Source organism: Zalophus californianus, chromosome 1 (genome assembly GCF_009762305.2).
Source record: "Zalophus californianus isolate mZalCal1 chromosome 1, mZalCal1.pri.v2, whole genome shotgun sequence".
NCBI lineage: Eukaryota > Metazoa > Chordata > Mammalia > Carnivora > Otariidae > Zalophus > Zalophus californianus.
The window spans coordinates 25,059,175-25,073,754 of record NC_045595.1 but is presented as its reverse complement, the minus strand read 5'-3'; the positions used below and the strand labels follow the sequence as shown (position 1 = coordinate 25,073,754).

Here is a 14,580-nt window from a genome sequence, read left to right as displayed (position 1 = left end):
AACATAATAATGTTAATAGTAATAATAATAATAATAATAAAGTATATGGAAGCCCTGCCGTGTGCTAAAATGAATTCTAGCTCTGACCTTAGGAAAAACATGGTTGTGTGTGTAAAGAATGCTCAGAGCTCTGTTTCACCACCCGGCCTTTGCTGAGTTGTTCCTTCTGCCTAGAACACAGCCCCCTCTGTCTAGCACTGTGCTCCTACACACGCAGCAACTGGCTCACCCACTTCATCCCTTGGGTCTAAGCCTTGACATCACCTCCCATGGGAAAGCCTTCTGAGCTGAGGCACCTCCTATGAACCCCTGCACTTCCTTCCCATTGTTGGGATAAGATAGTTAGTGTCTACGGAAATGTAAGATTAGAAGCTCCAAGCATCAGGTGTGTAGAGACCTTGTCATTCTGTCTTGTTCACTGCAGATCCCTGCGCCTAGCACCTACATACTTAATTAATTTGTTGAATGAATAAAGAAATCTTTCACATCCATCAGACACAAAGTCCACTTCAGACTGTGTTTCAAGCTGACGTCTTTGGTCTTTGCAGCACTGTTTTTTCTAGTTGAGTTCCCCTTTAGTCTCCTACATAGAACTTAGTCATTTTCTCCAAGTGTGTTATTAAAAATAAATATAGATCATGGTTCTGTTTTCACTAAGTTTACAATATGCTTTTCACTGAGTGCAAAGAAAAGTGTGTTGACCTCTTAAATAGACGTGCATGTCTTACTGAATGTAAGTCATGTGTCTCCTACGCTGTTTACGGTTTTGTGGATAAGATCCCCATTCCTTCGAGTGTGTTGGTTGATCAGTTGGATTCAGTTGGATGATCATAACCATTACGTGGAAAAAACCTTGTGTACTCAAATAAACTTGGGGCACACTGAGAGCACCTAATTAAATATGTTCACTGCTTCAAGACTTCTCAGATCCTTTGATGTGTTGCTGTGCTTGGAGACTACATTTGAGTTGATGTTGTTGGTGACATTTCCCAAAGTCATTGTTCATTAATCCTTGTGGACAAGATAGTCTGTACACACTTTGGAAGAGTTGGCATTTATTGTCAATTTTGAACTGTAGAGAAATTAGACCTTCTGTGAGCAAGTGGGCCTTTTTTGGAAGACATTTATTTTCTCTCCGTCTCTGGCCTCCCCTCAGGATACCCTATCCTTCCTTCTGCTTCAGCAGTGGTCACTGGCCAACTCTTGTGGTACATCTAGGGTCACCAACCACCTAAGTTTGCCAGGCCATTGTCCTGGTTTTAGCACTGGAAGTCCCAGGCAACCTGGGATGATTGATTACCATACCTATGGTGATAAGACCTCTCCAACTGTTTTCCCTTGAAAAATGTTTTGTGAATTTTTGAGCACAACTCTGTTTTATAGAAATTGCTGTTCAAAGGAACCTGTTAGATATACACTTGGTTTAAGTGACCCTTTGATAGCTTCATCCCTGCATGGTAACATTTGATATTAGGGAATAAGGGAATAGTTAAAATTGTTGGAGTGAGTAGAGTCTGTTAGGTGGTTAGGTCAGATGTGGTGTTTATTTTGGTCCCTTGTCCTTGGTTTGATTTCTCCTGGCCTCTTGGGCTTATTGGTAAAGTTAGACAAACTGACATTAAGATATGCCAGAGGGAGATGGTCTGAGGCTTGATCAATTGCCAGATTGGCCAAATTGATCTCTCCCCCTGTTGGAACATAATCCTCCCTGACATAGAGGGAGCAGGAGGGAACCCTACCAAGTGGAAACACCCTTACTCCCAGCCAAGCCATGCTTTGTAACCATCATTATGGTAATCGGAACTGAAGAGCAAGAAGGCCCAGAATGCCAGGATGAAGACATTTGAGGCATTATCTAGCTAATATATTTTCTGTAATGAAATGTGACTCCCAGGCCTGTTAGACTGAGCTGTGCATGCTGTCCTAGGGCAGGGCATGCTTTTTGTGAAGGCTTTATTTTCTTCCTTATTGAGAAAGGAAGGTTTTAGAATCTGTGCACTAGTAAATTTCCCATATTTATATATGTGGCAGAGGAAACCATTAAAGCATTTGTAATTCCATTCCTCTTTGGCTTGTAAAGAATAAAGATCCTGTGTGAGTTTCCTTATATTCTGGGCATTGGTGGATTTTGGGGGGATGGAGAGAAGTGGTGTGGGAAGATGGATGGTAAAAGGCAGGAGGACAAGGAACCACATCACTCTAGATGAGAAGCCAAGAGGGACACATGTGAGGGCTCAGGAGGGAGTTGGGGCACAAAGGGAGGAGAGGGAGTGGTTGGCATCTTAATAAGGGTCTAGAAAAAGAGAGAGATGTTTAAAAATAATTTTAGGAAAGTCTTTCTGAGTGAGTTGTATTGTAAACCCCTCCTTGTCTTCCCTGGAAACATTCACTGAAGATCTGCATTACTCCTCAAGGCATTAGGAGTAGGCTTTGTGGTTTTCCTTTTTTGGGGGGCTGCAGTTTTTGGCTGTAGAGAGGTTCAGGAAAAGCTGGTGACCCTTGGATGACACTCTTTCTACCTACCAAGTGATTTAGCCCTTTATAGGAGTTATTAAGTGCAGGTTAGGTCTCTTGATTCCCACTCTTATCTAAGCAGACAGGGGCCCTTGGTGTTACCAACCCTCCTGACTGCCCCACCTTCCTGAACAAGAGGTGGGGTCATGCCTGTCTCTCACCAGACCCATAGGTGCTGCACATATGCTTATGGATAGAAGCCAAGAGGAGGTTTTGGTTGGAGCAGTTATGGTGGGAACATCATGAGTAAAACCAGAATAGAATGACAGGAATAAGAAGGTGGACCCTGCAGTACTGTTACTAAGTGCTTCCATCAGGTGCTCATTGCACATCTGGTCCCCATCTGGTTGGGGCAGTGCTGAGCTCAGAATTTCCACTCTTCCTTGTGCAAATATTTGCCACAGCTCCTCCGGTTAGCTGAGAGAGAGAGAGAGAGAGAGAGAGAGAGAGAGAGAGAGAGACACTCAGGGAGGAAACTCGCTCTAGAAGTGTGGAAATCTCAGGAGCACACCTCCTACCATTGCCTATTAATTAACTAGGAAATACTTAGCAAGACCTACTGCTCCATACAAAGCATCATTAAGGTGTTAGAACTGACGTTTCCATTAAATACCAACCAAATTTCATGGCTGTGCTTGTCTTGTCTCTTTCTCCAGTACCTGCTCTTTACTCTTGCCTAGGCCATTTGGGAAGAAATTTCTAGACTCTGAGGCTTTGGAAGAAACTTTGAACATTGTAGCCCCAACCTTTTAATTTTCAGATGTGGAAAACAAGGCCTAATGTATTAGTCAGGACTCTTGATTGCAAGTAATAGAAACTCAATTAAAACTAGCTCGAGTGGAAAGGGAGATTGATTGGCTCATTTGACTGAGAGACACTGAGGTGGGTAGGCTTCAGATACAACAGTATCCAGGGATACTGCCTCTCAGCTTTGTTACTCTTGGGGTATTGGTCTTATCCTGCATACTACATGTGAACTGTTTTGGAGGGAGAGGATGACCACAAACAGCTCCTTGTTTCCAGAGGAAAGAGAGAAGCTTTTGATTCCACAGTCCACATATGAAATCCCAGTGAAGGACTCTGACTGCCCTGGCTTGGGTCACATGGCTACGCCTTGGCCAATTACTGTCATTAAGAAGATGGACAAGCCTTGGTCACGTGTTCCCTCTGAGGGAGCTAGGTGGACGGGGTTTTGTCAGTGCAGCTCCATGAGAGCTACTTGAGGTAGGGAAGAGTGCTACCAAGGAAGAGTTTGGTACTGTTACCAAATCTCTCCTGGGTCTCTCCCAAGAGATCAGATCTAGAACCTGGTTTTCAGACAGTGAGTCCTGTGCTTGCTGCACGCTGCCTTGACACATCCCAAATCCTGTGTTTGGCAGGAAGTACACACACCTCAGGGTCAGTGAATGTTTCTTGAAGGTCAGACTGGAATGTTCTAAAATTCACAACTCAGTGGAGTGACGGTCTCTAAGACTCAATACATACACGGCCAGGCCAGTGTTTATTGTGACCTCACTGTGTCCACCCTGCAACAAAGGGGGCACAACGCTCTCTCTCTTGCAGCCTCACTTGGTACATTTACCTCCACTTACTACACATCAGCTCCCGGCAAGGCCATGGCAGTCCTGCATGGTAGATGTACTTATTCCCATGTCAAGGATGAGGAAACAGAGCCCCACGTGTGCTAGCTTTTGCCTAAAATCACAGCTGTAGTAAGTGACAGAGCCAGCGTTTGAATGCGGGACTGTCGGTCCCCAGGCCATTAGGGCTGTTGCCTCTTTATTTATTTTTTTAAATATTTATTTATTTATTTGAGAGAGAGAGAGAGAAAGAGTGAGCACAAGCAAGGGGGAGGGGCAGAGGGAGACCGAGAAGCAGACTCCCCACTGAGCAGGGAGCCCACGCAGGGCTTGATCCCAGGACCCAGAGATCATGACCTGAGCCGAAGGCAGACGCTTAACCGACTGAGCCACCCAGGTGCCACATGTATTGCCTCTTTAAAACAAGGCTGATGACACATACTTTTCTTCAAAGGAAGTTAGACATGAAGATCTTTTTTAAAATGCTAGGAACAAGTGAGTATGCTATGGTAACCTTCATCACCCAGGATCCCTTTTAGTTCCCTTCTACTCCTTTGGACTTCATTTTTTTTTTAAAGGTTTGATCTTCCCTACTTTATTTATGAAGAAAATAATTTGTTACCCTGTTTTGTATTTGTAGTGGTAGATACAGTTATAACAGCTCCATTAATCCCAGGTAACTAGCCCCTAGCATTCACTTAGGTTATACCAGGCGCTGTGTTGAGTGCTTTATGCATACATTACTTCCCAGAACAATCCCAAGAGATTGATGTTGTTTGAGCCTCATCCTCATTTCATAGATGAGGAAGTAGAGTATGTTAGTTTTTGATCACCGCATAGCAAATTACCACAAATTTAGCAGCTTGGAACACCAGCCACTCGTTAGGTCACAGTTCTGTAGGTCAGAAGTCTGGGCATGGTGTGCTGGGTTCTCTGCTCAGTGTCTCACAAGACAGGAATCAAGGTGTCAGCCAGAGTGGAGTCTCCTCTGAGGCACAGAGGCCTCTTTCAAGCTTATTTAGGTTATTGGGAGGAATTCAGTTTCTTGTGGCTTTAGGACTGAAGTCCCCATTTCTTTGGAGATTGTCAGCTGGGGGTGGCTCTTAACTCCTAGAGGCTTCTCTCGGGTTCTTGCCCTGTGGCATCCCCATCTTTAAAGCCAGTAACAGAGAATCTGTCTCACATCAAATTATTGCTTATGCTTCATATCTCTCTGACTTGAGGAAGAGCCCAGTTCCTTTTAAGGGCTCACCAGATTAGATCACCACCCAGATCATCTTCCTTTTGATGATCTAAAAGCCAATGATTAGTAATCTGGTCATGGGGGTGATACTTCATCACATTCTCAGATTCTGCCGGCACTCAGAGGAGGGGATTATACAACGTGTACATTAGGGACTGGGGGTTTTGGGGGCCATGCTAGAATTCTGCCCACTGAACAGAGGTTTAAAAGTGGAGCAGCTTGTTCAGGGTTACGTGACAGGTAAGTAGTGGAGCTGGGATTCTAACCCAAGCTCACCTCATTCCAAAGTCCATGTTCCTTGCCAGCACCTTTTGGGAAATTTTCTTTAGTATGAAATTACTAACCTCCCTAATATACAAAGGACACTTGCAAAGCAATAACACAAATTTGAAAACCCAATAGGAAAATAGTTGAAGGATATGAATAAACAGCACAGAAGAGAAAGTACATATGACCAGTAAACAAAGTCAAGTTATTCATTCTAACTCATACTTTAAAAATAATTTTAGGGGCTCCTGGGTGGCACAGTTGGTTAAGCATCCGACTCTTGGTTTCAGCTCATGTCGTGATCTCAGGGTCGTGAGATCAAGCCCCACATCGGGCTCTGCACTCAATGTCAAGTCTGCTTGGGATTCTCTCTCCCTCTGCTCCCCCTCCCCCTGCTCTCTCATTCTCTCTCTCAAATAAATATAAATCTTTAAAAATAAGTAAATAAAAAAACTTTTTATTTTTAAAAATATTTTTTATTTATTTATTTGACAGAGAGACAGCAAGAGAGGGCACACAAGCAGAGGGAGTGGGAGAGGGAGAAGCAGGCTTCCTGTGGAGCAGGGAGCCTGATGTGGGGCTCAATCCCAGGACCCTGGGATCATGACCTAAGCCGAAGGCAGATGCTTAATGACTGAGCCACCCAAGTGTCCCTAAAATAAAACTATTTTTAAATAACAAAATAGATAAAAACAATACTATAATAATGTATTTCATTTATTTAGCTCTTATGTTAGCTACTATTCTTAGTGCTTTGCATGTCATCACACCTCCAAAAGCCCTATTAGATAGATACTATTATTATGCCCAGTTTCTGGATGGGCAAACTGAGGCCCAGAATTTTAATTACCCATCTCCAAGGTTGCACTGCAGTGAAGTGGTGGGCCCAGCTTTTGAACTCAGGCAGCCTGTGCTCCCAGCACAGTTGAAAGTGCACACGATGCAGAAGCATATCAAACTCTATGTTTAGGAGTAAACCAGTAAGTAAGGAAAAGCAAACAAAACTAACAAAAATGAAATTCCCCCTTATAAGAAGAGAACATACTATTATATACACAGAAAAACGTCTGAAGGAATACCCCTGTTGACTGACAACCTGGGGGTGGCACCAGAGAACCATTGCTATGGTAGTTACGTTTTTGGCAATGTCTGAATTTTTGAGAGTGGGCATATATTGCTTTTATAATGAGCAAAACCCTCAAAACTTGTAATATGTAAACACAAACTCCTTCCACAAGCAAAATCTTCCACAAGCAAGAGGAAGCTTATTTTAAAAGCTTCTTGGGGGCTTAGAGAACATCAGGGCTCATCACTAACATGTGTTCTGGCAAAACGTCTGGGGGCTGATCGAATCTGGGTGCATGGAAGAGGCAGGCACCTACCAAGCCAGGCTGCAAGATATTTGCCCCCATCCTGTCTCACCGTCCACCTCACCCCCCAACCCCCCACACCTGAGAGTCAGGCTAGAGGCTGCCTTGACACACTCACAGGGTGGGGAGTTTCACTGTCCTCTCGACAGTGCCTCTGGACAGCCCAAACTCTGAGTTTGGTGGACAGCCCTTGGCAGTCGCAACAAAAGCATATGTGGTGAACAGGTACATGCTCTGACAGCGCAACGCCAACTGGAAACTTAAGACAAGACACACTTCAGAGTATCAGGTCCTTATCGGCAGAATGGGGACAGTAATGCCATTTCTCAAAACTTAAGACTTAGTTATAATGGATGTAAAGGGATCTGAATAATGTCTCCATGTGGTTAAGTGTGCAGAAAATACTAGCTCCTTGTAACTAGAGTTCTCTTACACCTGAAGTGACTGTTTCCTAAATATGTGTGTTTAAGAGATGCCTTTTCCGTGTGAGGTGCCCCCTCAAAAGGAAAAACTGACTGTCTCTGGTTTCCGCTTGGCCCTCTTGCCTCATTTCCCTCCAGGCAGTAGAGAAGCTAGCCCTCGAACAGCTGCTGACACCTGTGAGGATAAGCCCCTGTCCTCTTCAGTCTGCGGACACCAACAATACGTCAGACACACTGAAACTCAGTTTTATTTTATTTATTTATTTATTTATTTATTTATTTATTTATTTATTTATTTATTTATTTTAAAGATTTTATTTATTTATTTGACAGAGAGATAGCAAGAGCAGGAACACAGCGCGAGAGTGGGAGAGGGAGAAGCAGGCTTCCTGATGTGGGGCTCGATCCCAGGACCCCGGGATCATGACCTGAGCCGAAGGCAGACACTTAATGACTGAGCCACCCAGGCGCCCCTGAAGCTCAGTTTTAGATGCAAAAGCAGTTTCTTTTTTTGGTCACATGTGAGGTCTGTGGTGACGTAGTGGCTTTAATGACAGTACTACAAATTCTGAACTTTGGAGGCAGAATTTATAGATGCCTTTATTTTATGTAGCTATTCAATTATTCCCTTTTGTGTTCCAGAATTATGCAGGGTAAAAGATAATTTTGACTTAATTTTCTGGGTTAAGAAATCTTAGTTGAAGGTGACAGAAACAATTCAAATTGGCTTAAACAAGGAGATTTTTTTTTAAATTACAGAGGTCTAGGGATGCCTGGGTAGCTCAGTGGGTTAAGCATTTGCCTTCGGCTCAGGTCATGATCCCAGGGTCCTGGGATTGAGTCCCGTATTTGGCTCCTTGCTCAGCGGGGAGCCTGCTTCTCCCTCTGTCTGCCACTCCCCCTGCTTGTGTACTCTCTCTGACAAACAAATAAATAAAATCTTTAAAAAAAATTACAGAGGTCTGGAGGAGTATCTTGTGGAATGAAGTGGGGCCTTAGAAGCCACTGGAACTGGCCGCCTGGGAGGGTTTTGGATTCCTCTCTGTTATTTGCTTCATTTTCTCTGTGGACTGACTTGCATTTCTCCGTGCTGTGGAAATGCAACCATATGCACATAGCAGCCCCTTCTCTCTCCGAACCAAAATTACTAGGGAGGGATTTTGATTGGTCCATCTTAGGTCAGGTGGATACTCCTGGACCAATCAGCAGTGGCCATGGAGTAGGGTTCTGCTGTACCACTGTGTTGACTCCTATGTTAACTATAGGGATATGGGGAAGGAGGAGGCAGTTTCCAGAAGAAGGGGAGAAGCACTAGGCAGGTACTAACAATTCTTGTCTATAAAAGTCTCCTCCTCCCCTAGTAAGGGATAGTCATCCTGATTCCCAGGGTCTGGCTCTCAGGTGGACAAAACTAACTCTTCTTCTTTCGTGTTTGGTTAGAAGCAGCCACTTGTGTTGTGTTGTTTTGTTTTGTTTCAACCATGACAATCTAACCTGGGAGCAAGAATAGACTGCCTATAAGACATAAAACATAATTGTCTTCTGGATTAATTGAAATAATAGCAGATCCTGGAAAATTGCATTCTGAAATGGTTCAAGGCTGTCTCTATAATATTGGAAACTATTAGAGCTTAGTCTTGGGTTTTAAATAGAAAATAGCCCAAATATCAGTCCTGTGTTGCTTTGTAGTTTGCCAAATTTATGGCTTTTCATGGAGCCTTTTATTTTTCATTTTATTTATTTTTATTTCTTCATTTTTCATTTTAATCAAATTTAGCTTTTATTACACAAACAGTAACAGGGCAATGATCTTGTCACCTTCAAAAGGCCCTGATACTATTTGCAGATGTGGGAGGAGATGGTAATGTTGAGAACTAAGGGGTTACACCTATTTGGAAAATCCCTTTTCTGAAGCTGAACCTTCCCCCTCAGTTTTCCTTTTCCCCTCTCTGTGAGATTTTATTTTCTATTTCCTGCCCATGTGAGAAACTGGGGATAGGAATTAAAGCCTTTGGCATGGGGGGTTGGTAGAGGTTTTGTCACTGACTTTTCTTCTCTCCTGTCAACTTCTTCCTCTTCACAGTCAAAGGTCTATTTAATGGATTGAACTTGGTTTAGCTCATTGTGACTCCATATACCCCCCACCGCCCTTTCAAGTGCTCAGACCACATTGTCCGTTAAACCAAACACACAATGAAAAGCAAGGGGTAAAAGCTAACACACTGCAGAGAAGATGCAGGCGGGATGGAATGGTCCCTACTGAATCATGGGGTCCACAATGCCAATATGTCCTTTCTCTCTCTGTACTGCCTTGGCCTTCCCCATGGATGATGTAGTTGATGATGATGATGATGCAGAGTTGAAGTTCAAACAAGAGGCCCACAGGCTGAAGGTGCCCTGGGCCAATGAGGCAGACTTCTTTATCACAAGACTCAGCAGCTGCAGTTTGCCAATAAGCCAGATGAACAGCTGGCTAATTTCTATTTTATTTGTGTTTTGGGGGCAGAGAACACATGGAGCCAGAATGGATATCTCCAATGTGGTAGCCAAATCAAGGTCTTATGTATGTTAAGTGCTCAGATGTATTTAGTGCCTCTGTATATTTAGTACCTCGCCAGTCTCACCTCACCTCCTCGCCATGGATCACAAGCACTTAGTAACCAGCTGCTTTCTGAATATTAAGTTCTTTTGTTCCCTGCACCCTTTCCTATCTATGTTGCCCATATGCATGTTCTACTCACTAACCACTTATTTATACTTCACCTTAAAATATTTCTGTTTTTGAAGATGAATAAGTCTTACAAACCTACTCATCTTCAGTAATTGAAATGAATATTTTCTAAAAGTGTTGCTTATTCCATCTTGATTACATAAGGCCTGTTTTTAGATGTGCTGCCCTATATAAACCTGATGATGAAAATTCTTCTCTTACTTGGTTTTTGGGCACCTGACATTTGTCTTCCTCTACCCAGGCTCTCTCCTTCTGCCATTCAACTCTGGAAATCTCAATGAATACAACTCCTGGATCAGACTTTTTGTGCATGATTATTACTGCTGACTTCCACAAGGTGCTGGTAATAAAACCAGCTGGATTAGATGCTGTAGCAGCAACGTGGACCACCAGTGCCCTGACCTGGTTAATGCACATTCAGGGAGGAGGAAATGTTCTGTGCAGAATGCTGCTAATACACAATGTGTTTTTGTATCCTCAGGGCTGATTTGACCTAACATCCCATTTAGAAAAAAAGGAGGAATGAGGCTGATTACTTTTTTAGGGACAGAAGAGGATTTGTTTAAAATCATAGCTCTGATTTGTAGAAGGTGCAATGGAGTGGTATCAGGTAAATGCATTTAATTAACACAGCTTCAGCTAAACCTGTTCATTGAAAAGGGAGGTAGGGAGAGAACTTACAACTCAGCATTAGATGGGATGGTAAACTTGCTGTGCTGTTTGTCAATCCCAATGAGGAGATGGTAATTCTAGGTCTTGATGTGGGCTTTCTGTGTAGCATGCTTCCTAAAATCAAGCAACAGTTATCAGGCCTTATGTAATCAAGATGGAATAAGCAACACTTTTAGAAAATATCCATTTCAATTACTGAAGATGAGTAGGTTTGTAAGACTTATTCATCTTCAAAAACAGAAATATTTTAAGGTGAAGTATAAATAAGTGGTTAGTGAGTAAATTTGTTCTAGTGGTAGGGTAGGAACTGATAAGTATGGTTTTTGGAGAGAGGGGTTGTCAGACTTTACCTGGTGCCTTCCTAAGGAGTTTCCTTGATTATTATTTTTATTCTCTGTGTTACTTTTTCAACTTTTTATTATGAAAAGTGTCAAACATATGGAAAGGTGAAATATGATGGCAATGAACACCCACTGGCTGGAATCAACAATCACTAACATTTTGCTCTATGTATCTATTTATATATGTCTATGTATGTATCTATCTATAGCTGTTTGTGCAGTTTGGATTTGTTTTACTAAGCCATTTCAATTGCAGATACCATTACCCTTCACTTCTAAATACTTCAATATATGTGTCCTAAGAATAAGGTTTTCCTACATTACTGTAACATCATTACCAAACCTAAGAAAGTTACTAATAATTCCCCATTTCCTAAGACTCATTCCATATTCATATTTCTGCAATTGTCTTTTATAGTTGGTTTCCCCCCAAAATTATTCAAAAGTTATGCATCACATATGTTTGGATTTTTTTTAAATGTAATTGAGGATTTTATGATTTTATTTTGTTACTATGCTTTTTAGTCTTTTTTTATTCTCAAATACCTCCCTCATCACGATCCCCCCTGTTTAAAATGACATTGACTTTTTGAAAAGACCAGCCCAGTTGCTTATGGAATATATCTCACATTTAAGTTTATCTGATTGCTTCCTTATGATGTCGTTTAACTTATTCCTCTGTCCTTTATATTTATAAATTGGTAAGTCTAAAGGCTTGGTTTGTTTGAGGTTATACACTTTGGGGCAGGAAAACATCCTAAGGAATGCCAGCTACTTGGCACTGGGGGGCACGTGAAGAGGTACAAAGCAGTAGGTTGTTATGCTGACTCAAGACAGGTTAGATGTTTATGGGAGCCCAGTCTCTGAGTGAGGAGCAACTCCACTGTAGAGTCCTTGATAGATAGTTTTAATTAATTAATTAATTATTGTCAATCACCTTTCCCTAATTTTTTAAAAATTTTAATTTCAGTGTAGCTATCATACAGTGTTATATTGGCTTCAGGCCTACAATCTAGTGATTCAGCACTTCCATTCATCATGATAAGTGTACTCTTAATCTCCTTCACCCATTTCATCCCCCCATCTCCCCTTCCACCTCCCCTTTGGTAACTGTTAGTTTGTCCTTGGTGGATATTTTAGAGTTCTTGGCAAACAATACAAAACAAAACAAAAAAACAAACAAAACCACAGGCACTTGTTCTACTACCTCAAGAAAAGGGCTAATTAATGAGAGAATATACAATTGCAGGAACCCAGGATTTCTCTCTCTGGTCGGTTTCATTCTTCCTTTCTCTACCTTCCCCTTCTGATGCGTAGGTCTTGCTCCCAATGTCTTCTCCATGCATGTGGCACTTTGGGCTGGTCTGACCCAACCTGCTGGGATATTTCAGCAGCTTGCTCTCCTACAGCCCACTGGGTAGTCTCAGGTGCCCCATCCCCAACTCCCTAAGAAAACTCTGATCACATCAGCTCATCTTTCTTGGGCTGGGCCTCACAAGTGGTGGGCAGGCTGCTGGCCAGTTCTTAGAAGGGCTTCCTTCTTCCTTGGTCCAGTCATGTGTGGCTAGAAAGTCAGGGTCAAATGGATCTGCTGTTCACCAGTTTGGGCAAGGGACGAACTTCACTGAGACTCAGTCTTCACCTGAAAATGTATCTAGCTCATAGGGTTCTGATAAGCAGTAAATGAAATAATGTATATCAAGTATTTAACACTGGGTGTATGACATAGTAAGTGCTCAATAAATACTTTTCCCCTCTTGGCTACCACAGCTTTTATCTTATGTTCACTCAGGGGGGAACTGTGGGGAAAGTGGGGCCAATTCCCTGGAAAGAAAATGTGGGAAAAATAGAAAAATACCCCAAAACATTTCTAGGATAGTAGAAGAACTTTCCATTTATCTACTATTTTTCCATGTTATAGAGTGATCATCTCAGGCCCTGGGTTGTGGGAGACTGAGTCTGGACCATTTCTTCTTCGCATGTGTTGTGCCATTAAACAAAGAAAGACATACTTGATGGATATGGGAATATGCACTGATTTAGAGGGAGGAAAGAAAATTTCTTACATAAAAAGCTATTGAACGAATTTCAAATGTAGTCTGCATATATTCTTGAACATTCTACTGTATTTGTTCTGATAGGTGTTGGCTTACAGTAATTCAAATCTTATGTATCTTGTGAAGTTTGGCAGTGGATTTAGTTCTGAATTTATTTTGCTAGCATCTCTCTACACAGGCTGTCTCTCTGTCCTGTCACAGACTGGTACATCGAACTGGCTGTTCTTGGCTTCTTAACCACGGTACCTTAGTTGCCCAATGAAAATATCCAACAAATGTCGACATTCTTCTCATGTTTGTGGTTTTGATTGCATTTTTATATGTGGGAAAAATTAGCATCTTGTTTTGAAGATTAAAGAAGATTATTTTGATATTGAGAGAACATTTGAAATCATTGACCTCAGCAGGTCAGTCTAAGGATTGGAAATTTTTCAAAGTGTTGTTTTTCACCTACAGATTTAATCAGCCTTTTTAAAAGTGGTCATTTGGGATGCTAGTGAGGGTGCGATAGGATGGTGTTCAGTGGCATTGTTACTTGATCATCATTCTGGAAAGCTGTTTGTGTTAAGAACCATAAACATATTTATGGCCATTGGCCCAATAATTCCACTTCTATCCTATAGAAGTCGCTGGACATGTGGATTAAGATTTATGCACAAAAGTGTTTAGTGCAGCTATCATTATAATGATAGGAAAAAGTAGAAAAAGTCTAAATGTCCAATAATGTGGGACAGTTGGTGTGAATTGTGTTTTATTCATATGAGCATGTATTATGCAGCCATAAGGGGATGTTGTGGAAGAGTGTTAGTCAGTGAAAATGTTTATTATGTTTTTAAAAGCAGGAAATAAAATTGTATATATGGTAATGATCCTGTTTAAAAAAAATTAAACATGCCAAAATATTAATAATGATTTCCTCCCAGTAAGTGAGTTTGAAGTGACATTTTTTCTTTGTTTTGTTTCGGCTTTTCCAAGTTTCTACAGGGTGTGTGCATATGTAATTTTCATAATCAAGAAGAGAAACTGAGGTGAGAAGACAGATATTTGAACTGTAATTTTGAAGTGGAGTTTTAGGTTTTTAGGTTTAAGGATAAAAATCATCCTGACAGGCAAGAGGAATAAATCTAAGTCAGAAATTCGATGATTTGGCCTAAATCCCGTGGTTACTTAAGATGGAATTTTAAAATAAGGCATCTGTTTGTGGAGGAGTTTCAAATGTGAGAACTGGACGAAGGTGAACTTGGAGGAATTTTGTCTTCCTTTTCTAATGTCAACAACAAATCCATAAATCTTACTTGGATATTTGAGAGGGGAGGAAAGCCCCTTAATAAGGATGAACACTGTGTACTCAACCAAGAAGGAAATCATCCCCAAAGAGTTAAT

At 41.7% G+C, this 14,580-nt stretch overlaps 1 protein-coding gene across 5 annotated transcripts in view; it reads left to right on the top strand.

Annotated features, from left to right (window-relative positions):
* ARHGEF3 (Rho guanine nucleotide exchange factor 3) overlaps positions 1-14,580 on the top strand; it is a 308,196-nt gene that overhangs the window by 107,471 nt on the left and 186,145 nt on the right. The window lies entirely within an intron of this gene.